Source organism: Bubalus kerabau, chromosome X (assembly GCF_029407905.1).
Source record: "Bubalus kerabau isolate K-KA32 ecotype Philippines breed swamp buffalo chromosome X, PCC_UOA_SB_1v2, whole genome shotgun sequence".
Taxonomy (NCBI): Eukaryota; Metazoa; Chordata; class Mammalia; order Artiodactyla; family Bovidae; genus Bubalus; species Bubalus kerabau.
Genome location: NC_073647.1, coordinates 137,906,677 through 137,929,794, shown reverse-complemented (window position 1 = coordinate 137,929,794; position 23,118 = coordinate 137,906,677). Strand labels below are relative to the sequence as shown.

Sequence of the window (23,118 nt, the reverse complement as noted above, 5' to 3'; positions counted from 1 at the left end):
ATTTTAATTAGCTTTTAGAGGGCAAGCACTATCTCCTGGATAACTTTGAATCTCACTGAAGATGCTGAGGAAATTGATCTGGAATCAGAACTGAATATTATTTTAAAAAAATATTTAGTGATTTGGGTGAGTTGGGTCTTTGTTGTGGCATGTGGAATCTAGTTCCCTGACCAGGGATCAAACCCAGGTGTCCTGCACTGGGAGTGCAGAGTCTTAGCCACTGGACGACCAGGGAAGTCCCAGAACTAAATGACTTAACTTCTGTTCATGTTGTTACAAACTATAATTAAAATCCATTTGTAGAACAAAATTTCAGTACTAAGTTTTACCTTTGGGGGCAAAATTCAAGTACCCTAATGATAGTGGAGAAAGTGAATTGAAAGTTTATGGACGAAAGGGGTATAGAAATTGCTATTTTATTTATTTGGATCCATGGCTTTAGCTTTGTTCACTATGATCGCCAAAGGACATTCAGCTGGAGACAGAAATGTAAAGAAAACATGTATGTATCATTCTGCCTATCCAAGTTCTTGGTGGCAGTGGAGGGATCAGGCTTAATTTTAGCTATGGTGGTTCTGAAAGTGCTTCAGCTTGGTGGCTGACTGCATATTTGGCTAGACCCTGTGAGCTATTTGCAACAGTAATAAAAACGTCACATAAAAGTCACCCAGTCCATGGAAACTTCCCACAGCTGAGTAGAGCTTAATCTTAATGCTCTGCTAAGGTTGTACGGGGTTGTTAGGCATTGGTGTGTATTTGCCCAGTGACCCAGGCCTTTTAATGTGTATTAAAGAGACCACTGAGACTCACATTTAAACTCACCTGTGGGTACTATTTTTCCATTTCTGTGTCAACCTTTGGAACATAGGAAGTTCATCTTCTTGTTTAGTTGTATGAGAGAAACATTACATACATATTGAGTATCCAAGAAATATTAGATACTCAAAAATAATCCGGGCCATTTAGGATCTTTAAAGCCACGACTTCCCTTGCCTTCCAGGGATAAAATAAAAGTTCTGTGCTGGTAAAATTGCTTGGACCTGATACGTTATGTCTGATGGCCAGAGCAGTAGCAAATCTGCTGACAGGCTTGGACAGGGGAAGGAAAAAGCCAGTTAAAATATCTGTGTAATGCTGCTTCAGGGAAATGCTATTTTTAAAGAAATGAAACACATTATTTAGGGTTTGTGGATGCAATCCAGGGCTTTGAAGATGGGAAGAAGATCTTAATTAGAAAGAAATGGGAAGATTGAATGCTTTTATGGGGAACCCAACTTTAAGAGGTCTGTTTATCATAGATGCAGATGATATATATTGTGTACTGGCTGCAAGCCCTTCTTTGACAAAACCAAAGCCTTTAAAGTTACAGGAGTGCATCCATCCACAAGTTTGTTCAGTGTCTAATGAGCAGGCATTCATCATGTAAAACTTGGAGACAGTTCATAAAAGGACAATGAAGATGATTTAAGGCTTGGAAAATAAAACCTATAAGGAAAGGTTAAAACAATTCACATTATTAGCTTGGCAAAGAGGAGATGAGGAGTGAGGATTTCTAGTCTGTGCAAGGTTATTCTTGGTGGTTTGGCATGCTTAATGAGAAATGATTCCCCAGGAATTCTGAAATTTCCCTTTTGTTGGTCTTGTTATAAAAATATATTCATAGGAATAATTAGGAAGCAGAATATGTCCTAAAACCTTCTCACCCAGAGGGGCTTCACAAAGCTAAAATGGAGAGGATGAGCTGAGTGTTTGGAGCTAGGGTTTTCTTAGGCAGAAAGTACAATATTCTGTGTGTTTTTTTTTTTTTTTTTTTGCAGCATTTCTCATAATTGCAACTAACTAATGGCTTGTATGCTTATTTATCTAATGTCTACCTTCCTGGCTAGACTGTAAGCTTCATGAGGGCGGGAATTATGTTTGTCTTTGCACCGCTGCATTCTCAGAGCCTAACACAGTGCCTGGCATGTAATAGGTGCTTGATATGCATTTTGTGCACACACGGGGAATATATATGCATTTCATATTTTAAACAAAAATGGGTTCATCCTGTATGTGCTGTTCCATAAACCTGTCACCTTTAACGAAATATTATGCCATTTATATTCTATACTGTCACTTGCATGGCAGCAAGATGTTCTGCCATACGCATGTGGCCTCAGGTATTGAACCACTCCTCTATTCTGGGACATTTAGGTTGTAGCTGGTTTTCCCCATTTCCAATAGTACAGCAGTAATCACTGCTGTAGCTAAATCCTTCTTCAAAAGAATTTTAAAAAGGAGACGATTATAAGAGATGGCAAGATGTTGTTCACTTAAGGTCTTAAAAATGTGGCAGATACTGATTTAATCAGTTTTGCTGTGGTCCTGTATGGAAGCAGGGAAATGGATCTGATGACCTCAGGATCAAATTGTGATTGAAACCTTAGATGTGTAGATACAACTGTCTTAGTCTGTTGGGACTGCCATGACACAAGACTGGGTGGCTTCAATGGCAAACATTTATTTCTCACAGTTCTGGAGGCTGGGAGGTCTAAGATCAAGGTGCTGGCAGATTCTGTGTGTGGTGAGGGCCCGGCTTCCTGGTTCTTAAATGCCTATCTTCTTGCAGTGTCCTCATATGGCAGAAGGGATGGGAAAGTTCTCTAGGGTCCCTTTTATAAGAGCACTAATCTCATTTATGAGGGCTCCACTCTCATGACCTAATCACCTCCCAAAGGCCCCATCTTCTAATCCCGTCAGAGTGGGGGTTAGGTCTCAACTATGAATTTTGGGGAGGGGACACAAACATTCAGTCCTTTGCAATGACTGTCCCCTCTAAGTTACTCTTGCACTTCTGTTACTCATTGGAATGTGAGCTTGTAAAAGTTACAGAGTTACCTCAACTGAACACTTTTGAGATAGGAGAGAAAATGAAGTGTTTTAAAACAGAAACCACAGTTATCAATCTGCTTTTGTCATTTAACATTTGTCAGCATCAGGGTGGCTGACACTGAATCCTGATACACGGGAAAATATTGACTGTTAGACTGAGCTGAGTGCACTCTTTTTCTAAACTGAAAAGCTAAAGCCAAGTTCAAATTTTTCTTAAAGATGAAAGGGAATTTTCAAGTGTTACTCTTCATTAGGTGCCGTCTTGTTTAATTTTAAGGAAATGAGTCATTTCTAAGGAGTGATTCATAACGGAAATGTCTGTGTATAGAATTCCATCTTTCTTTCCAATTCCTTTCATGATCAGATTGGAGATGTGTTCTGAAAAAAATGTTAAAAATGCATTCAAACATGGCTCTTCAACTCTATATACCAGATGCTATTTTCTTCAACTTCCATACCCTTTATAAAAGTCAAGTTGTCCTAGTTTTGTTTTGTTTTTTTTTTCATGCACTGTGATTGTGGCTAACTTTGTGTTGACTGGTCATGGCTTTATCTACAAAAAGCTGGAAGATGAGCTTCCAAAGAAATGCTCTTTGAGGATTGTGCCTCTACTTTCATTTCTGTCTTTCTTTTTTTTGTATTTTCCCATTTTTCTCCTATTGAGTTCTGGGTTCCCAGCTGCTGCTGGGGCTGGGGGTTGGTCACTGTCACCCTTCTTTGCTCTCTGTAGTGTCTGTTCTAGACACAAGTCTTTCTAGGACTGTTTTTTCTTAACCCCTAAGTGAAACACATTTCATGTGTCCCTAAATTCGACCTGACCCTCTTTGGGACCAGGAGTGGGCATGGCATGGCAGATGCTTGCCCTTTCTTCCTATCTTGGCAATCACAGATCTTGCTGCAAGAAGTGTTGACCTCCCAAAAGTTAGTCAGGCAGAACGAGTAAGATGGAGTCAATTTGCACAGCTCTCAAGGGGTGAATCTAGTTGAGAGGGACTATCACCCATCTCAGGGCATTCTGCACTTGCTCTTTTCCCTGCCTGGCCCACCCTTCCCTCATTTATTCTCAGTGCTGTCATGAACGCTGAAGGGCCTGACAGTTTACCTTGCTTGCAGGCCATTGAGTTAGCCTGCCGCAGTTTCATGGTTGCTGGCAGAAGACATGACTTTCCTGGGTCATAGACAAATGACTTTATTATTCACAGCAATATCTGTAGCTGGAGCATCAGCATTTTCTTGTGCTACTTTTCTGAGTCCCAGTTCCCACAAGAATAAACACAGAGGGCCAGATGACACCAGCACATGCAGTGGGTTGTCTTCGAGGAGAGGAACCCTGAGATTAGGAAACCTGAATCATTTAAAATGGGCGGTAAGCATGGCTGTCCTTTCCTCCAGGGGGTGGCATGTTATACTGGACAGCAGTGAATCTGTGCTTAACTCTGGAGGAAGACATTATCTCTGCCATCCATGGATGTTTGCCATATAAAACCCTTTACAAGCTACTGAACACAAAGGCAGTCAGTGCCTTTGCTCCTACATTGTGCAAAAATGCTTGAGACCATGGAGGATTGTCTCCCGACAGTGACTTGCTGTCTCACTTCCCTTGGGTCTCTGTTCAAATGTCACCTTATCAATGAAGCTCACCTAGAGCATCTTACATCAAATAGCCGCTTATGATCACTCACATCAGATAACTCCTTATCATCACTGGAGTACTAAACTGTGTGTACTTAGCTTTATGTTGTTGTCTGTAAGCCAAAAAGGTTTGTGATGGCAGAGACCTTGTCTGTGTTACTCACCATGGTATCGTCAGAGCCCAGCACCGTGCTTGGTGTTAGTAGACAGTAAATATTTACTGAATGAAAGAATCAACATGTTACCACTAGATGACAAAAATGGTCCATTTTAGCTTTACAAAGTGATGTTAAACTTGCTCTGTCTCACTCCATAGTCTGTCCTAGCTCCAGCTCAGAGTGCTATTCTAAGCATCCAATTCTGTTTCTACTCCTGGTCTTCTGGCCTCTCTCTTGGCCTGCCCGTCTGTGCATACTCCCTCCTAATCTCTTGGCCAGTTCCAAATCCTGGCTCCTTACCCTGTCATCCTTTATCTGCCACTGTCTTATGTCCCACCACAGACCATGGCAACCCTTTGAAAAACCAGCCAGTGGTGTGCTAGTAAACTAGCTCCCTGCGTGAGAGCTCTGATGTGTGATGATTGCTGATTTCCCTGGTGTAAATACTCCCACCATGGCTGACTGCAGGATTCCAGGGGTTTAACAGCTGGCTTGCAAATTTCCTGAATGCTTACCAGCGGCCTTCACAAGCTGCTAGACGCTAGCTCCAGTACATCATTATAATAAGAAGGCAGCAACGTATATGTGGTGTTGGGCTATAATATAAACATTTACAGAAAATATGTCCGTGGGTGAAGAAAACCCCTTACCTTGAACTGGGCTTCTCATTCCTTATCCTCACGTTCTCTACTTACTGTGTTTCTCACACTCTTGCTGGCCTCAGAATTACCCAGGGCTGGGCCCCAACCCCAGAGTTTCTGGACGCTTTGTCCTGGAGGATTGCATCTTTAACATGTTCCCAGGTCAGGATACTGTGGATCCTGTGACCCTGCTTTGAGAGCCACTGCCCTAGTGGCATCACAGGAGACATGTTTTGCTCAGAATCTGTTTCCAGGTGCTAGGTGGAAGAGGTAAGTTTTTGTAAATAAACAGTGTATCAGGGCCAAAAAGAAGGAAAGCCGCAAAACCATGGGGAAAAAAGTTTGAAATGTTTTTATGAAATAACTAACAGATGGGAGTGCTCAGTAACTGAAGCTCATTGCTACAGGTCTTCAAGGTGGTGAAAAGTGAGTCTCCAGGTGTGCCCAAAGAAAGACTCCCTCAGTTTCTAACTCTGCTGGAGCTAATTTTGTAGTATTAGGTTTCTGAACGATGAGGTCGAAATGGCTCTGATGAGGGCATGAATCTTCAGACTTGCTGGGTAACCACTCCTTTAGATGAAACTGAGCACTGATCACTTATTTAAGGGCCTGCATCTGAAACAAGCTTGAAAAAAATTATTTACCCATTACCATGTGGTACTCGTGCAAATAAGAGGGCTTGGGCAAAGAGGGAACACTTAGCCTTGATTAGGTGGGGCATATTAGCTTCCTGAAATTTTCTCACCTGTTTAAGCAGCTCTCAATCACAGATCCTGACAGGATAGACACTCAGGGTAGGGAGGATTCACTGGGCTCAGCTAAATCCAAGGGGTGTCACACTTAGCCTAGGTCTCCAGGGCGATGTGTGGTTCTCTGAATTCCGCCAGGATTCCAGTTGTGGCCATTCGTGGTGGCCCCGCCTTTGTAGTTCTCCATGAGGACAATGCTCTAAGACAGTATTTCAAGCCTAGCATCTTTGCAACTGATTTAACCCCAGGACTGGCTAATTCATGGACAACAGGGCAAAACAAGATAGGAATGTGATCCCACTTGGGGACTGTGGGCGGAAGGGCTGGTAGTAAAAGCCCAATCTTCCTGAATTTAGCTCTTCTGTTGTTTGCCAGGGACCAAGCCTGTCCTTGGCCATCAGGCACAGTTTGTTTTGACAAGCTTTATTGGAAAGAGGTAGGGAGGAGACATAGTTCATTATCAGATACCTTCTTGGCACAATAGCCTCTCTGACACAATTTTCTTTTTCACTGAGCAAAGAAGAGAGGCAGACCTCTATCTTGCTGGCGTTTCTTTGCACTACGTAGAACAATCGTCTTGATCACTCCAGGGATTTCTATGTGACATCTGTAATTCAATGAGACCACTTTCCCCTTGGTGACCTGATGTCATCAGCAGCCTTTATCTAGCCCAAATGGTTTCCTTATCCTTCTGAAAGGGCTGAACCCAGGGTATTAGAGGATGTTGGGCCTCTAGGAGGAAGCAGTTTACTTTTTATCTGAGGGATCTATAGCCTCTATTATGACCTGGACATTTCCCTTCAGGTCCAGGGATCCTTTTGTCCAGGAAAGTTCTAGTCACCTTTTAGTTTTAACTGTTAGCACTGCCAACGGGCTGGACTTAAGGCTGTCCACCAACGCTCCCAAAGTGTGTTGGGGGTCAGCAGCACACCTGGGAACTTGAGTTCGCGCACCTCATCCCACACCTGCCGGATGAGGCCCTCTGGGGGAGGGGCCCAGCGTGCGGTGCTGTAACTCGGCCTCCAGGTGTTCTGATGCACGCCACAGGCCTGTGTGGACTTCAGCTCCTGCAGACATTTTGTAGTAGCAGCAGCGGTAGCTGTGAGGCGTTCGGAATGAGCTGTTTCTTGGCAGTCATCCTTTACACTCTGTTTGCATTTTAAATAATACTCTCTTCTTCCCTGGCATCTCTGCTTAATGATGAAGTGGCACTCTGGCTGTTTAAAAGGTAAGTAAAAACTGTTCCTCAGTAAGTAGAGATGTAAAGCCATATAAATAAAGGGAGACAGGCTCGTTAGTATCCATCTTTTAGCTACTGTGATTGTGTGGCTACAATATTCACTCTGATTAAGTCTCCCCTCTTGTCCAAATCAGAACATTTCATGTCTGTGTCCTTTCAGTTGGTTTGGAATCTCACCCTAGGCTTTGCAGAATGTTTTGTGATTGCAACATGGTAGCAGGCCATGGTTTTAGAGGCGTCCTGTGAATCTGGATTGACTTGGTGACCATATGGCAGGAGCATAGACCTCACTGTTCCTGAAGTTAAGATGTTTTCTCAAAGGTCACCTTGTGAAGGTTAACATGCACCAGGGAATGCTGGCCTCAGCATTTATGATACACTTTAGGGTACACTTGGGCTTCCCTGATAGCTCAGTTGGTAAAGAATCTGCCTGCAATGCAGGAGACCCTGGTGCAATTCCTGGGTCAGGAAGATCCGCTGGAGAAGGGACAGGCTACCCACTCCAGTATTCTTGGGCTTCCCTTGTGGCTCAGCTGGTAAAGAATCCGCCTGCAATACAGGAGACCTGGGCTCGATCCCTGGGTTGGGAAGATCCCCTGGAGAAGGGAAAGGCTACCCACTCCAGTATTCTGGCCTGGAGAATTCCATGGACTGTATAGTCCATGGGGTCCCAAAGAGTTGGACTTGACTGAGCGACTTTTACTTACTCTTAGGGTACACACACCTTCCCCCCGCCCTGCTCCCCTTCCCCCACCAAGGGGTCTAACAGACATGGAATTAATGGTGATGTTGAAGTAAAATTTTGGTGGGCTGGAAAATGTGTGGAGCTGCTAAGGAAAAGAAATGTTTTTTGGAAGAGATGGATGTTGAGTCAGGATTTACTTAATAGCTTATGATTTTGAGCAAGTTACTGAGCCTCTCTAGGCTTTTGTTTCCTTATCTGAAAAGTGAGTATAGTATAAGGAATGTATGTCTTAGGGTTCTTGTGAAAATGAAGAGAAATTATTTACGGAAAGTACTTAGCAGAGTGTTTGCAAGCTGGTAAGCTCAGTAATCAGGAGCCATATATCAAATTTATACATGTGGATGTGACTACAGACACACATACACACATACATTCATAACCACTCAAACATATATGCTCCTGCATGTATACACACACTCACAAATATATATTTACATATATTCATGCATAGATTGAGGAAAGATTGAGGGCAGAAGGAGAAGAGGGCATCAGAGAATGAGATGGCTGGACATCATCACTGATGCATGGACATGAACTTGGGCAAACTCTGGGTGATGGTGAGAAACAGGGAGGCTTGGCATGCTGCAGTCCATGGGGTCACAAAGAGTCAGACATGACTGGGTGACTGAACACCACCACCACAATCCATATACATATAAAACATACACATAAAAGTATCTACATATACTAATATATCATGGAATAATAGGGCATTCTGTGAACAGGAATAATCTAGATCAGAGTGTACCTCACACTATTCCTTTCTTTCCCTCTGTATATACCTGTCCCAACTCATTGTCATTTTGACCTTATGGTGACCAGTTGTCCCCATTAAAGCACTAATGTCCATGGGATTGGTCACTCGACCCATCTGAGCTTCACTCTGATTTGGGGTGGGGGTGGGGGGGACAAGCACCAGGCTTCACGGGCACAGTGGTTGTAGGAAGGCATTTGAGAATAGGAGTTGGCTACAGAAGCAGATTCAAGGTGGTGCTGCCCTCCTCACCATGTGCTCAGGGCTGTCACAGAGTAGAGGGGAGGCTACCTTGTCCTATGGTACCTGTTGACTCTTAACGAGATCTTTTCTCTGTCTCTTAGAGTCTTGTCTCTTAGCACATCCCCTTTAGTCACATGAGTAGGGAAGTGCACATGGAATTGCACAGACCTTGGCCATCTGGCCGCTGTCTGCTTCAGCTGCTTTGGCAGGTCTCACTCTTCTCTTTGCTAACTGCACTCCTACATCATGGGTCTTATTTCAAGATGCCACAGTTTCTCTACCCCAGGGCCCTTGCACATGCTGATTTTTCTCCTTGGAATACTCATCTCACACATTTGGCCTGCCTATATCTTACTTACCCTTCAGGTATTAGCTCAGGTATCACTTCACTGGCCTCTCCCACACTATGGATGCATCTCTACCTAAGGGCCCCTTAATACTTTGTCCTAAAATTTTTAACCCTTCTATTCCCAGAGCTTAACACAGAGCTTAGATGGGGGCTATGTTGATATTTGCTCTTGAATAAGGAAGTGGCTGTTATGTGGATGGTCACAGTTGTGAGAAGGGATTCCTTTAGTTGACTTTTCTCCATCATGATAAAAATCATTCCTGGATCTCTAGGATAGCAGCTGTTCAAGAAGGGGAAACTGTTGCAGTTGGAAAAGGGGGGGGGCGGGAGATATTTTCACAGTTCCTGTGAATTTTGTTCAAATTCTATGGCATGACAAAAATCTCTTATTCTATCAGCCCTGGGGGCTCAATTGTTAGCTTATGGCTCTGTGAAATGTATCTTCCCCATAAGCTCAGTTGAAAAATGAGTACTTTATAAATCTTAGAAACAAACACGCACTTTACCTTTTCTGTCTTAGTAGGTGGGAGCACCAAGCATTTCTGGGGATTTGAACATTTCTTTCACAACACTGTGCAGGAAGTGGTTTATCATTTTACTTTGAGTTGATGTTCTTGGCAATAACATTCACATACTTAGGATGGATGCAATTGTTTAGCTGTCACCCCCAAACTTAGTCATACCATTGATCTGACATCAGAAAGTACTTATCCTATTGATCGAGTGTCAGATGGGTGGTATAATAATGAGCTTTGATTGACAACTTGAGTTGACAGATTATCAGGTTGCATTTTCCCACAGCCAAACTGCTGACGGGCTTGGAACTTTTCCTTGCCCACACAGATCCCTTTGACCTTTAACTTCTTGTTACATGTGCTAAATCCAGTTCTCATTTAATGGCACTGGGAATGCTCCCAATTCAGCTTATTTAAAATGCGCAGACGGAGAGTCTAGAATGACGTGAACTTAGCTGAGAGCATTACACATAAGAGGTAAACAGCAAATGTTTATTGAATAAACGAATATATGAATTTAAGTTTATGGCTTGTCTTCCAAGAAAGGTGATCAGAGATGGTCCGGTGACATTCTCCATGGCATCTCAGGCATTCCAAGGTAGACTGTCCCAGCGGTTAGGACCAGCCTGCATCAACCATGCAAATATGTAGAGTCAGCTGAGGCACTGACCAGAATAAGGAGGGCAGTCAGGCCCTTATGTGGCTTGAACTCAAGGATGCCCAGAAGGATCAAGGCCCAAGGCCCCACTCTTAGAACTTTAGGTCTGTGGTTTCAGGACTCACTCCACAGTGTGTGCCGGGACTAACATCTCCAAGGAGCCTATGAGAAATGTACATTTTCTGTTCCCCCTTAGTCCTATTGAATCAGACTCTGCATTTTAACAAGATCCCCAGGTGATTCTCATTTAATTCTGAGACACAGTGGTTTAAGAGTTTTATCCCTCTTAAGATGCAAATGTCTTAAAGAGAAATCCTTTCTAGGACTGCAGGGGTTTAGACTCTAGGTCTTAGGTTCTTGACCTCCAGCTGTTACCTTTAGAAGGTCAGAGTTCTAGCTGTAAGCAACAGAAACATTCTTGGGCTGATTCAAATAATTGATTAGAAAGACTATTTCATTGTTCTCAGAATGACTGAGAAGGATGGGGAACCAGGTTGAGAAACTGCAGCAAGGGATGCTAATTAGCTAGGACCTCCGACACCAGAGAACTGGTTTGCTTAGAACATTGCTGCCACTCTCACTGAGGCCTCTGCTGGTACCACAGGTGGTGGTGTGTTGGAGCTGGCCTGTACCAGCTTGTAAGGGCCGACTGCCTGCCTCTCTTCCTAGTTCTTTATTTTATTTTATTTTTAAACCTGAAACACTGTATTAGTTTTGCCAAACATCAAAACAAATCTGCCACAGGTATGTCTAGTCTGTTTGGAAGCTTGGTACCAGCTGTGGTGGGAGTTTTTACAGCATGAAAATCAGCAAATGCTATGAATCAGGGGCTATTTTATTTTTTGAGAGCTGGTTCATTTTATCAGTGTGCACAGCAGTAAGTCCATTACTGGTACCACTGGCCCTGCTTCCCCTGGAAACTAGGTATTCCTGCTGGAGCTGAATCAAGATGGCTATTTATCTGTACCCCCTGCACCTCTCCCGCTGTTATGTATCACTCATCTAAGGAAAATGTCATGTGATATGGGTGTAGATCAGTGTTTCCCACCTTTGACTGCACTGTGGGATTGATTACCTGAAGAACTTTAAATATTACTAATGTTGCACTTCAAGCACTGAAGTTCTGATTTAGTTTGTTTGGACAAGGGATTCTTGAAGTGTGGTCCCTGGACCAGCAACATCTGCATCACTTGGGAACCTGGTAGGGATGTAGATTCTCAGGCTCCGACCCTAGATCTACTGCATCAGAAACTCTGGAGGTGGGGCACAGCAATCTGTGGTGTAAAAAGTTCCCCAGGTGATTCTGATGGAGCTAAAGTTTGAGAACCACTGCTCTGGGGTGAGATGTGGGCATCTGGGCTTAAAACAGAATTCCCAGGTGGTTCAGAAGTGCAGCTACGGTTGAAAACCAGAGGGTTAATAGCTTAATAGAGGGTCCCAGTTTTCTGCCCTTGCTTATAGGGATTGCAGATGATTCATCCAGAGGTAGAGTCATGTCCATAGGTTGATAGGCTGAGATGAAATAAAGTCTGAAATCTCGCTTTGTGGTGAAGATCAGTAAATCCCAATTTTGGTTGTCATTAGTCCAACATAAGATTCCTCTAACGGCAGTCTTTTGTGGGATTGTCAGTAGAATACTGCCATAGGAAAGTGTTTCACTTGGTAGTTTCCAAACACAATGACCCTTAGGTCAGAAGCACCTGGAGTACCAATGAGAATGCAGAGCTTTGGGCTCCACTTCTTACTGAGTCAGATTTGGGGAGGTGGAAGGGGTATAGGCTGGACAGCTACCTTTATAGCAAGTTTTCCATACCACTCTCAACAACACCTGTTTAACCCCTGAATTAATTCAGGGAGGAGGAGGGACTTGACAATTATGATTTAGATAAATCCTAGAGAGACATTTTTGATCCAGAGCTGATTCTTTGTACTACTCATCAAGCTCTGACAAAAATAAACACTGGTAGGTTCCAACAAACCACAGGGAGACTAGCAGAAAACCTGGAAATTCTGGATGAACACTCAACTTGGTCCTGGATTTGAAGACAGCAAAAAGCTATACAAACTGGAAATCTTCTAGTATTATCTTTCCTAAGTATTTGATCTTATGTTAAGACAAGGAGAGAAATGGAGAATAATGTAAAGAAGCATTTTCATTTTTATTTCAGTTTCTTTTTGGTTTAGCAAAATATATCAGTAATGTTTACATTCAGGCTACTTTTGGATAGTAGCTAAAATTAGTTGCAAGATTCATTGGAGATGGTTGTATTTAGGTAGATCTTATCAGTTTCAAAATTAATAACAAAAATTAAAATTAGTAACAATGCAGCTCTAATTTCCACAAAGCTATGTGCTCTCTTTGACTCTTTCAGACAGTTTTGGGAGATAGGTATATTTATCCCCCTCCTCAAATGAGGAAGCTGAGAAATTGAGTGAATTAGCTATACACTTAAATGGTAGACCTGGGTTTTGAATGTAGGGTTTTTGTTTGTTTCTTCTCTGTGCCATTTTGTGATTGAGAAAAAATAGCATTGAAAGTTTTTTTGTGGCAAGTTGGTGAAGTCACAATATGTGAAGGAACCAAGGTAGAAGGAAGATAGTAAAGATGAGGTAGTTGATCAGAAGGTAGATGAGGTTATTTTTGTCCACAAATAGTTTAAGCAGAGTCAATAAACTTTCAGTGGCTGTGAAAGAGATGAGCTGGCAGCTGAAGAAATCATCCTGGATGTAGTTTTTTTTTTCTTTTTTTTAAATTTAAATTTATTTATTTTTATTTGAAGAACAATTGCTTTACAGTATTGTGTTGGTTTCTGCCAAACATCAACATGAATCAGCTATCCTGGATGTAGTTTTATTGCTAATTGGCTCCTGGTCCCTGGAGGTGCAAAGTCCAAGAAAGGAAAGGTAGGGGTTAGTTAGATCAACTAAGGTCTGGGGAAGGAATTGTGTTTAGATTAAGCAGTGACTGGTCACACTTGAACTGCATGAAAAAAAATGAAGAAACTTAAAAAAAAATAAGCCTGTAAAATTTGAAAAGTTTTATTTGACATGTTGCTTTCTCTGTGAGTTAAGACAAGTATGATTTTATTTTCCAGAGGAAACTGAGACTTAAGAAGTTTCTGTAATTTACCCAAGTTCATAGAGATAGTAGAATAGTAGAGATAGTAGATAGAATAGTAGAGCTAACTGGAATCTTCTGGTTTTTTTTTCACACCACAGTACCTAAACATATGTAGGAATTTGTACATAGTTAAGTCTTATTATAAATTGTGTATCTCTTTTGTGTTAACTGGTGGTTTTTGTGATGTGATGTGGTGGTGATGTGAGAGTTGGACTGTGAAGAAAGCTGAGTGCCAAAGAATTGATGCTTTTGAACTGTGGTGTTGGAGAAGACTCTTGAGAGTCCCTTGGACTGCAAGGGGATCCAACCAGTCCATTCTAAAGGAGATCAGCCCTGGGTGTTCTTTGGAAGGAATGATGCTGAAGCTGAAACTACAGTACTTTGGCCACCTCATGTAAAGAGTTGACTCATTGGAAAAGACTCTGATGCTGGGAGGGATTGGGGGCAGGAAGAGAAGGGGACGACAGAGGATGAGATGGCTGGATGGCATCACTGACTCGATGGACGTGAGTCTGGGTGAACTCCGGGAGTTGGTGATGGACAGGGAGGCCTGGCGTGCTGCAATTCATGGGGTCGCAAAGAGTCGGACACAACTGAGCGACTGAACTGAACTGAACTGAATGCTGGTTAATGTTCGTTTGGTATTTAAATAAGACTTGACTGAGGCCTGAGTACTAGCCTAGAGATTCTGATTCAGGTTTGCCTGAGGGATTTTCAGAAGTTGATTCTGAGGTGCAGTAAAGTGAGAACCACTGGACTAGAAAACTCTCCTCTTGCTCTATTATCTTGCCTTTGCCTTCTTTAGGGAACATTTTTAGGAACTTGAGGCTATAAACAATGTACCCTCATTAATCTGTTAGCATGATAGCAGGCCAGAGAGCAGCCTAAGTCACACTGACAACCGGGAGACATAAATCTGACACTCAGTCAAATTTGGAGACTATCTGCATCTTTCATTCATCTAGAGACCATCCTGAGGTTGTGATAACTGAAGTTCACAAGCTGGCTAACTTCCATCAGTGAGGTTTTCCTTTGCTTTTCTAATGCAGTGGCAGTTGAGGCCTTGTCTCGATGAGAGCTATTAGTGTATGCAATAAGTAGCTCTTGAATGTGTACGAATATGTGCTTCAGTTTCAACTCCTGTAAAATGGGAAGAACCACACCAACCTCCTTGGGCAAGTGGGAAATTTAGCTGGGATATATTTGTGTAGAGCACCTGGAACCCTCCCTGGCACTAAGCAGCTCCTTAAAGAGCTCTGTATTCCAACTGTTCATCTGGCTTTATTTTCCTCCTTAGGGTTTAGGCTCTATTGAGGCATTCAGTAACAGAAACATCCAACTAAAGCAGAAGATCTAACTCTAACAAGAGGTTTGTGTGCAAAATAATGATATAAACTGAGCCCAGATTTAACATATGCTAATTGTCATTCTTTCCAGGAGTGTGTGTGTGCTCATTCATGTCCAGGTCTTTTGCGATCCCATGGACTGTAGCCTGCCAGGCTCCTCTGTCCATGGGGTTTCCTGGGCAAGAATACTAGAGTGGATTGCCATTTTCTTCTTTGGGGGATCTTCTTGCCCCAGGGATTGAACCTATGTCTCTTATGTCTCCTGCATTGGCAGGTGGATTCTTTACCAGCCGGGATTTAACATATGCTAATTGCCATTCTCTCCAGGAGAGGTCTTTGAATATTTGTTGATATCCAAAGAGCTTCCCTGATATCTCAGCTGGTAAAGAATCCACCTGCAATGTGGGAGACCTGGGTTCTATCCCTGGGTTGGGAAGATCCCCTGGAGAAGGGAAAGGCTACCCACTCCAGTATTCTGGCCTGGAGAATTCCATGGACTGTATACTCCATGGGGTCACAAAGAGTCAGACATGACTGAGTGACTTTCACTTTTTCACTTACTTTCACATCCTCAATATGAAATCTACTTGTAGTCTAGATTTACAATAAACATAATACTAGGGGAATTTTGCATTAACTCAGGCTTGAATTAGGCAGTTGAGCTGCACAGACATAAGCTTAGCAGCCTAGTCTTTGACTTAACTTCTAATCCCTTCCCTTAGAGGATTTTTGCCCCTACTGGAATACCTGCTCACAGCTGTCAGGTGATATTTAGTTTAATTCTACTTTAGATGCATTATTGTTATTTTTTAAAAGTGTACTTTTTTCTTCTGTTTCAAATGTGTGCTTTGAGTGTTTGAATAAGATAGAAATTTCATCTCCTAAAAGTAAGGGCAAAGAGAAATCAAGGAATACTTCCTTTTTGACTTGCATGCTTTTCTTCTGAGGCTCTGTGGCAGTAAATAAAGAACATTGGACAAAAAAAAAAAGGCACCACGGCAACGTGTCTTGTCACGTTCTGCTCACCCCTACACCTGATTTCAAATGTAAATTGCATGGCATTTAGCGCTAATGAAAATACTCTAGTGAAGGAAATTGTTAAGATTTTCTGGTGCTCCCCTAGGGGTAATATTAAAACCCCCATTACTAGCATCTCACTCCAAGAAGACAAAAATGTGTACCGAGAATACAAAAGCCCTGTTGGCATCTAAATGTGGGCCAATTAATTTGCTGTTAGCAACGTACGGGTTTACAAGGAGATGTAAAAGTAGGACCCAGGAAAGCTATTGAGATCCCCATATTGCGGGGCTCCTTGACCCTGGGTTTTCAATGCTTGCTTAATCATGGCATTCTGCTTTCTATTTATTTATACAGTTGCTTCAATGAACAAATTAATAATTATACAGCACATTGACAAACATGCCGGGTAATATTTGCCAGATTTTAAATTAATTTAATTCAAGGGCCACTTCATTTACAGGATTCATCCGCACATCAGGCATCAGCCTCACCTCTTTGCTATTCATGCTACACCAAGATTTTTCATCATTTTCCCCCTTCTTTTCTTCTCTGCAGACAAAGACAGCACAACTTGCCATGTCAAATAAATAGACACTAACAGAAAGGAGGAAGACAGACAGATGACAGAGAAATAAGAATATAAATAAATGTGCAGATGACATAAATTTAGAAGGCAGGATAATAGCTCTTACTATGATATGTGGAAAACAATTAGATTCCACTAAAATCTTGTATTTATTTTCTGTGTAGCTCCGATTTGTAATTTTTCTTCTTTTGTTTCATACCCACAAGACTTCTTCACAGTTTACAGATTGGAAATTCAAACGAAGAGCTTAGAGTTCCAGAAATGATCACTTCTTGGAAACAGAAATACCATGTGAAAATGGAACTGCATGGGCATGGGAAGCCATGCAGAATTCTGGGTTTATTTATGTATTAGTGAGATCGGAGGGAAAGTTAACTGATGAGATTGGATTGCAGAGACGGCATCAGTTGCTTTTAGAAAAATCACAACTGAACCATCAGATGTAATTGTATTAGAATTTGTAAGAAAGTAAAAGAGTTTTTAATTCAATTGAAGTATATTGTCATATATATAATTGTGGCTAAAGATGAACCCTTGTGGTTAAAGATGAATCCTTCCTAGGATAATAGGAAGGAATAACACCTATCAAGGAAATTAATGAATTAGTTTTCATGTGTACGACCTCATTATGAATATCAGCATGTAAAAATACTGTCTGAGCCTGAGTTTCTGCCATAAAAGAAAGGCCTGGGTATCAGGCTGTTTTCTTACATTGATAAACAGTAATGAAATGTAATTCAGTCATAAGAGGTTAGCTCAAACAGAAGAATTGTAAACTAGACCCCAATTAGAGGGTTTGCCAATTACTTTGTGCTGCTAGTATTCTAATATTTTGGGCATTAGAGGCTTTATAAATGTATATAAACCAGTTGGTGGTTGTGCTTTAGGGGAGATGAAAATTTTTCCTACATGATGTTTATACTTTGTTACATATCCTGGATATAGATCAGTGTCTATCACCAGACTGTCCTACAATTGATAACCATTTTGAGTGACATCAACATTGTTATTGTTTTGTCGCTAAGTTGTGTCCGACTCTCTTCCAGACAAGAATACTGGAGTGGGTTGCCATTTCCTTCTCCAGGGGATCTTTCTGACCCAGGGATCGAACCCAGGTTTCCTGTGTCTTCTGCATTACAGGCAGATTCTTTACTACTGAGCCACCTGGGAAGCCCCAGATCATGAAAAGATATACTTAACGATACCTTAATAATGCTTAATAATATCTACCTCTGAAAATACAAACAGACTGATGTTGTGTATATACCACGATATCAAGAGATACTTTTTTTCAGGAACATGTTCATTCATTAGAGTTGCTTTAGGTTTTTCGGTGTATGTGTGTGGGGTGGAGTGGTTAGGAAATCCACAGGGTGCTGTTGATAAAGAGAAAGCTTTTCTTTTGGGGAGGATAAATGTCCTCCCCAAAGGATTGCATTACAGAATCAGAATACTCTGTATATGTGCCAAACTGTTTGTCTATCTTGATTAAATTATTCTTAGAATGTTTTCATTTTCTAAGCATAGAAGTATATGTAGGTACAATGCTATAAGGTGGCTCTTTTTCAAAAATGGAGTAACCATTTATAGAAAAATCAGGCAAAGACTAGGCAGATAATTTTAGTACAAGCAGGCTTTTGCTTCAGTACCCGAGATAATTGTCTCAATCTCCCTTTTACTCTGCAGGGTCACAGATGTCAAAAGGCATTCCCACATGCAAGTTGAAATTGTGCAATACATAGCCCAGAAATTATGTGTCTTTTACTTAAAAAAAAAATCAAGTAGACCTATATGCCATAATAATTATAAAAATTATACTAGCATGTATTTGGTTATATTAATGTGCTATTTGTATTAACTAGTTTTACTAATTACCTAATTACTGCCCGCTAGGGTAATTACTCATCTTGATTAAATGAATGTTGAAAGGTGAACTCATAGGCATTGGTAATCATTTTTCTATCTAGAATAATAATGCTGAGGGCAGATGCTCAATCCATTTAATACTCTCATTGATTGTAGAGCTAGGAGGAGATTATAAGGTGTAGTTCATGAAACTGGTGTAACTAAATAGGAAATTGAAGCAAATTAGATATACATTAGAAGCACTTAGTGGTGTTTTTTGATAAAAGGGAGCATTAAAATGGATTATTTGAAAGTCATTTTTTAAAAGGTATTGTGGAAAAAGCAAAGACGTCGGCACCAGATGGACTTGAGTGTGAATCTTAGATCTTGTCTTCCTATGACGTGTGGAGAGCAGCCTCACTCCCTCTGAGTCACTTTTTCTTATTTTGTGCAATGCAAATATCATATTCAGTATCATCTTCTGGGATTGTTGTGAGGAGTGAGTTAAATGATGTTTGCAAAGTGTCTGGACCCAAAGAAGTTGCTTTTAAAACTATTCTGTTCCACTCTATGATTTGGGTTTCATCATCTTGACATATTGTTTAATTATTAATATGGAATCAAAGTTTAAAATAAAAGTTATTAGAATGCTTAATAGTGTGACAAAGAGAGAATTCTTAGAACAAATATGCTTCAGTAGCTGGACTCTGGTATCCCCAGTCCTAAAGTGTCCTGGTTGTATGAGACAGGTGTACATTTTGGCATAGGTGCCGCCTTTGTGAATGTGAGCACATGATGGTAGAGACTTTGCTTACTCTGATATCTTCAGTATTTATCATGACTCTAGTCCAGTCTGCTTAGTAAATATTTGTTGAATGAGTAAAGGAATTAATGAATAAACATCTGTCTAGATGTTAGTTTAATAAATGCATCATATCCTTTGTGTTCTCCATGGCTCTGAAGGTCACATTGGGGCACCCATTGTATTCCTAGGAAAATAGGACTATCTCTGTGGGCAAGTTTTGCACGTTAGTAGCCATGGTGGACCTGGATGGTTTACACTGCCCAGCTCTTCTCAACAGAACGTTTGAGGTAACAATGAAACGCACATCATCTCTCTCAGCAGAGGTATGCAATTTATTTCACACTGCAGCTTCCCTCTGCTCTAGTCTGGAGCTGCCAGCCAGCATGGCTGACTCTGGGGCCAGGCAAGAAATGGGGACCCACTCATCACAGAGGAAGGGTCAGGCCAGCCTTTTTTACCTTGTGCGAGGGCTTTCTCTGCCTGCACTAAAGGGCTAGCTATGGGGATTCAAAGGAGAAGAAGTCAAAATCATTCCCCAGGAAGTCCAGTGGGCAAGCCAGACAACCAAGTGAGTGCTTGCAGCTAGGCAGTGAATGCTCACGAGATCTGTATTCAAGTACAGAAGACGAGCTGCCCAACACTTCCTGAATGATCTGTCCAGAGGCCTGAAGGCAATCTTTGATGTCTCATAAAAGGAGAAGCTTGCTGGATGGACAAGAGGGCTAGGAAGGGCTAGTCCAGTGAGTATCCTTGAGAGAATCTGCATCATTTAAAACCCTGTCAGGCCTCTCAAAGATGTTGATCACAAGAAGAAAGTAATAGTGTGAGCATCAGTAGTGGAAAATAGCACACTTATGGTGATGATGCAATTAACTGCAAACCCTGTCAATGCGGCACCTATCAGTGGTGGTACACTGATAATGCAGATACTACCCTTCCCCCGATGGACGGAAATTTGGACTAAAACACAAGTTAGGAGGGTGAGTGCTTGGATAATGTTTTGAGTGAATGAATTTTTTTAAAATAAAGTAAATGTTTTAAAATGCAAGGTGCTCCTCAATGGGAACAGGGTTGCATGAGACATTGCGGTGACACACTGATACTCTAAAGAGAGGTGTACTCACAGATGGTGCTGGGTTTTTGTCTCACAAAAAGGTCAGAGAGGGCCCTGAATTCTTAGGTCAGAAACACTACTGGCGATTCATTTCTCACTTAACCTAGTGAACTGTACTCAATCTTTGCTTCCAGCTTTCACACAAACAGAAGAGGACCTTGCATTTAAGCAACACAAGCAGAAGATGAAGACTTCTTTTCTTTTTTTCCCCAAGAGCTTTTAGGTGAGCTTCCAGTAATTTCTAACACCACTTAAAACCCTTTTAAAGAACAGCCTTCTTTCCCAATAATTGACAGCCAAGAGAACACCTTGGGGGAAAGGAGATAGAGGACTGAGGTGTAGATATCCTTGACTGAAAGAGCCTCTGCGTTGTTGTCAAAAAATTATAGCAACATCATTGTAAAGGTTTTCCTCCTATAATGTTCTTTCCTCCAGTTCGTCTCCACTTTGTTTTGTGTGATCCACCTACAGGTGAGGTTATATTGGCTTTTGGGGGTTGCTTCTTACAATGTTGAAGGGAGATCCCAACACTCCAGGTGGAGAGTGTTAGCTACTGGTGTGTGAGACAGTCTGTGGATTTCTGTTTACATGCTTTCAGGAACTCTTCTCTAACTGTATTGAGTTATGTGCTTCTGAAGAAGTCCTGATTTGAAGTCTCCAAGAATGCTTTTCTTGGAGGATTCACTTGGAAAACCCAGGGAAGCAAGAGAAATGGATAAACTAAGGCAGGAGTGGCCTCAGAATTCACTGCACTTAGAGACTGTCTGACAGGAGCTGAGAAGGCAAGGCTGTGGGGAATGAGCCTCAGTCTAGAATGAGCACTCTAGGGGGAGATTTTGAAAAGAAGCCATTTGCAGACTTAGCGAAAGTGTTGCTGTCAGGAAGACCTGGAAGTCAAGGCATCAGGAATGGGAAGGACCTAAGAGGGTCACGATGCTACCACCCAGTTTTTCACATTCGTAGAGACCCCAAAATGCAGATTCTCTTTGAGTCTGATGAGAATCCTGTGGACTTAAGGTCAGCCTCAAGGGCTCTCTAGTTAAGATTTTCTATTCATCCATCCATTCATTCATGAAACACTGAACACCTACTGTATGTCAGGCTTTGTGCTAGGTACACATTTAGAGGCTCATGGGCATCACACATTTGACTGTTACTAACAGAAATTTAGGCCCTCTAGTTTTGGTTGATGCCTTAATGCCTCTTGTCAATCCTTTGACTTGTCAGTTTACTCTTCTCTTAATTATTCCAACCCCTTTTCATGCTCAGACCTACTTCATAGGAAACAGCTGGCATTGCCCTCTGGCCGCCAGGTGGGCTCAGCCTGTGGGGTGCGCTAGCAGAGGGGAGGAGGAAGAGGGAAGTTAGGGTATTTCTCACTTTCTTGCTCTCTCTTTCATGTGTTATCTCTGGTGGTGACCATGTCTTCTTTTTGGCTCCAGGCCCCTCACAGAGCCTCTCCCTCTGGGGTATCAGTTACTCCAGGGCAACTGCACAGTGCTCCAACTTGAGCTGGGGTGATCTTGGATTTGGGCTTAGGTAGCACCACTTTAGCAGAGAAGGCAATGGCATCCCACTCCAGTACTCTTGCTCTTGCCTGGAAAATCCCATGGGTGGAGGAGCCTGGTAGGCTGCAGTCCATGGGGTCGTGAAGAGTCGGACATGACTGAGCGACTTCACTTTCCCTTTTCACTTTCATGCATTGGAGAAGGAAATGGCAACCCACTCCAGTGTTCTTGCCTGGAGAATCCCAGGGACGGGGGAGCCTGGTGGGCTGCTGTCTATGGGGTCGCACAGAGTTGGACACGACTGAAGCGACTTAGCAGCAGCAGCACCACCACCACTTTAGCGGAGAAGGCAATGGCACCCCACTCCAGTACTCTTGCTCTTGCCTGGAAAATCCCATGGATGGAGGGGCCTGGTGGGCGACGGTCCTGGGGTCGCTGAGTCGGACATGACTGAGCGACTTCACTTTCACTTTTCACTTTCATGCATTGGAGAAGGAAATGGCAACCCACTCCAGTGTTCGTGCCTGGAGAATTCCTGGGATGGGGGAGCCTGGTGGGCTCTGTCTAAGGGGTTGCACAGAGTCAGACACGACTGAAATGACTTAGCAGCAGCAGAAGGAAGCACGACTTTTCTCATTGTCTTGCAGTTCTAGGGATGACTGTAGCTTCTTGCTGTTGATAATCATTGGAATGGCCCATCATTCCCTACTTGGCTTCTCAACTTTTCCATCACCCCTTCACTGTATTACATTCCGTGTTTGAAATGCCTGGTGCTATGGACTGAATTGTGTTCTGCCTGCTTCCTCTCTTCTCGTGTTCATTTGCTGAAGCCCTGACCCTGCTGTGATGGTGTTTGGTGTTGGGTCCTGTGGGAGGTAGTTGGGTTGTATGATGTCATGAAGGTAGGGTCCTCATAGTGGGATTCATGCCCTTGTAAGAAGAGACACCGGAGTGTTTGGTCTTTCCTTCTCTGCCATGTGAGGACACAGTGAGAAGGTGACCATCTGCAGGCCAGAACCTGGCTATGAAGACACCCTGATTTTGGGTTTCTAGCCTCCAGAAATATGAGAGAATAAATTTCTGTTGTTTAGCCCCCCCAGCTTATGTTATTTAGGTATGGCAGTCCAAGCTGACAAATGTACCTGGAGTGGCTTCTCTTTTCCTGATTAGACCCTGCCTGATACAGTTGTCATTAATTTTCAGTTCTTATTTGATGGC

The 23,118-nt window shown here is 42.3% G+C and overlaps 1 long non-coding RNA gene across 2 annotated transcripts in view; it reads left to right on the top strand.

Annotated features, from left to right (window-relative positions):
- The first annotated feature begins 1,834 nt into the window (after positions 1-1,834).
- The window catches only part of LOC129639289 (uncharacterized), a 28,259-nt gene continuing 6,975 nt past the window's right edge, over positions 1,835-23,118 (top strand). Inside the window, exons 1-3 of one of the 2 annotated variants that reach the window (XR_008708328.1) lie at positions 1,835-7,279; positions 19,467-19,601; positions 20,527-20,615. This is a non-coding gene — a long non-coding RNA (uncharacterized LOC129639289). The remainder of the gene's footprint in view (positions 7,280-19,466; positions 19,602-20,526; positions 20,616-23,118) is intronic. The other variant, XR_008708327.1, reaches the window with a different exon arrangement.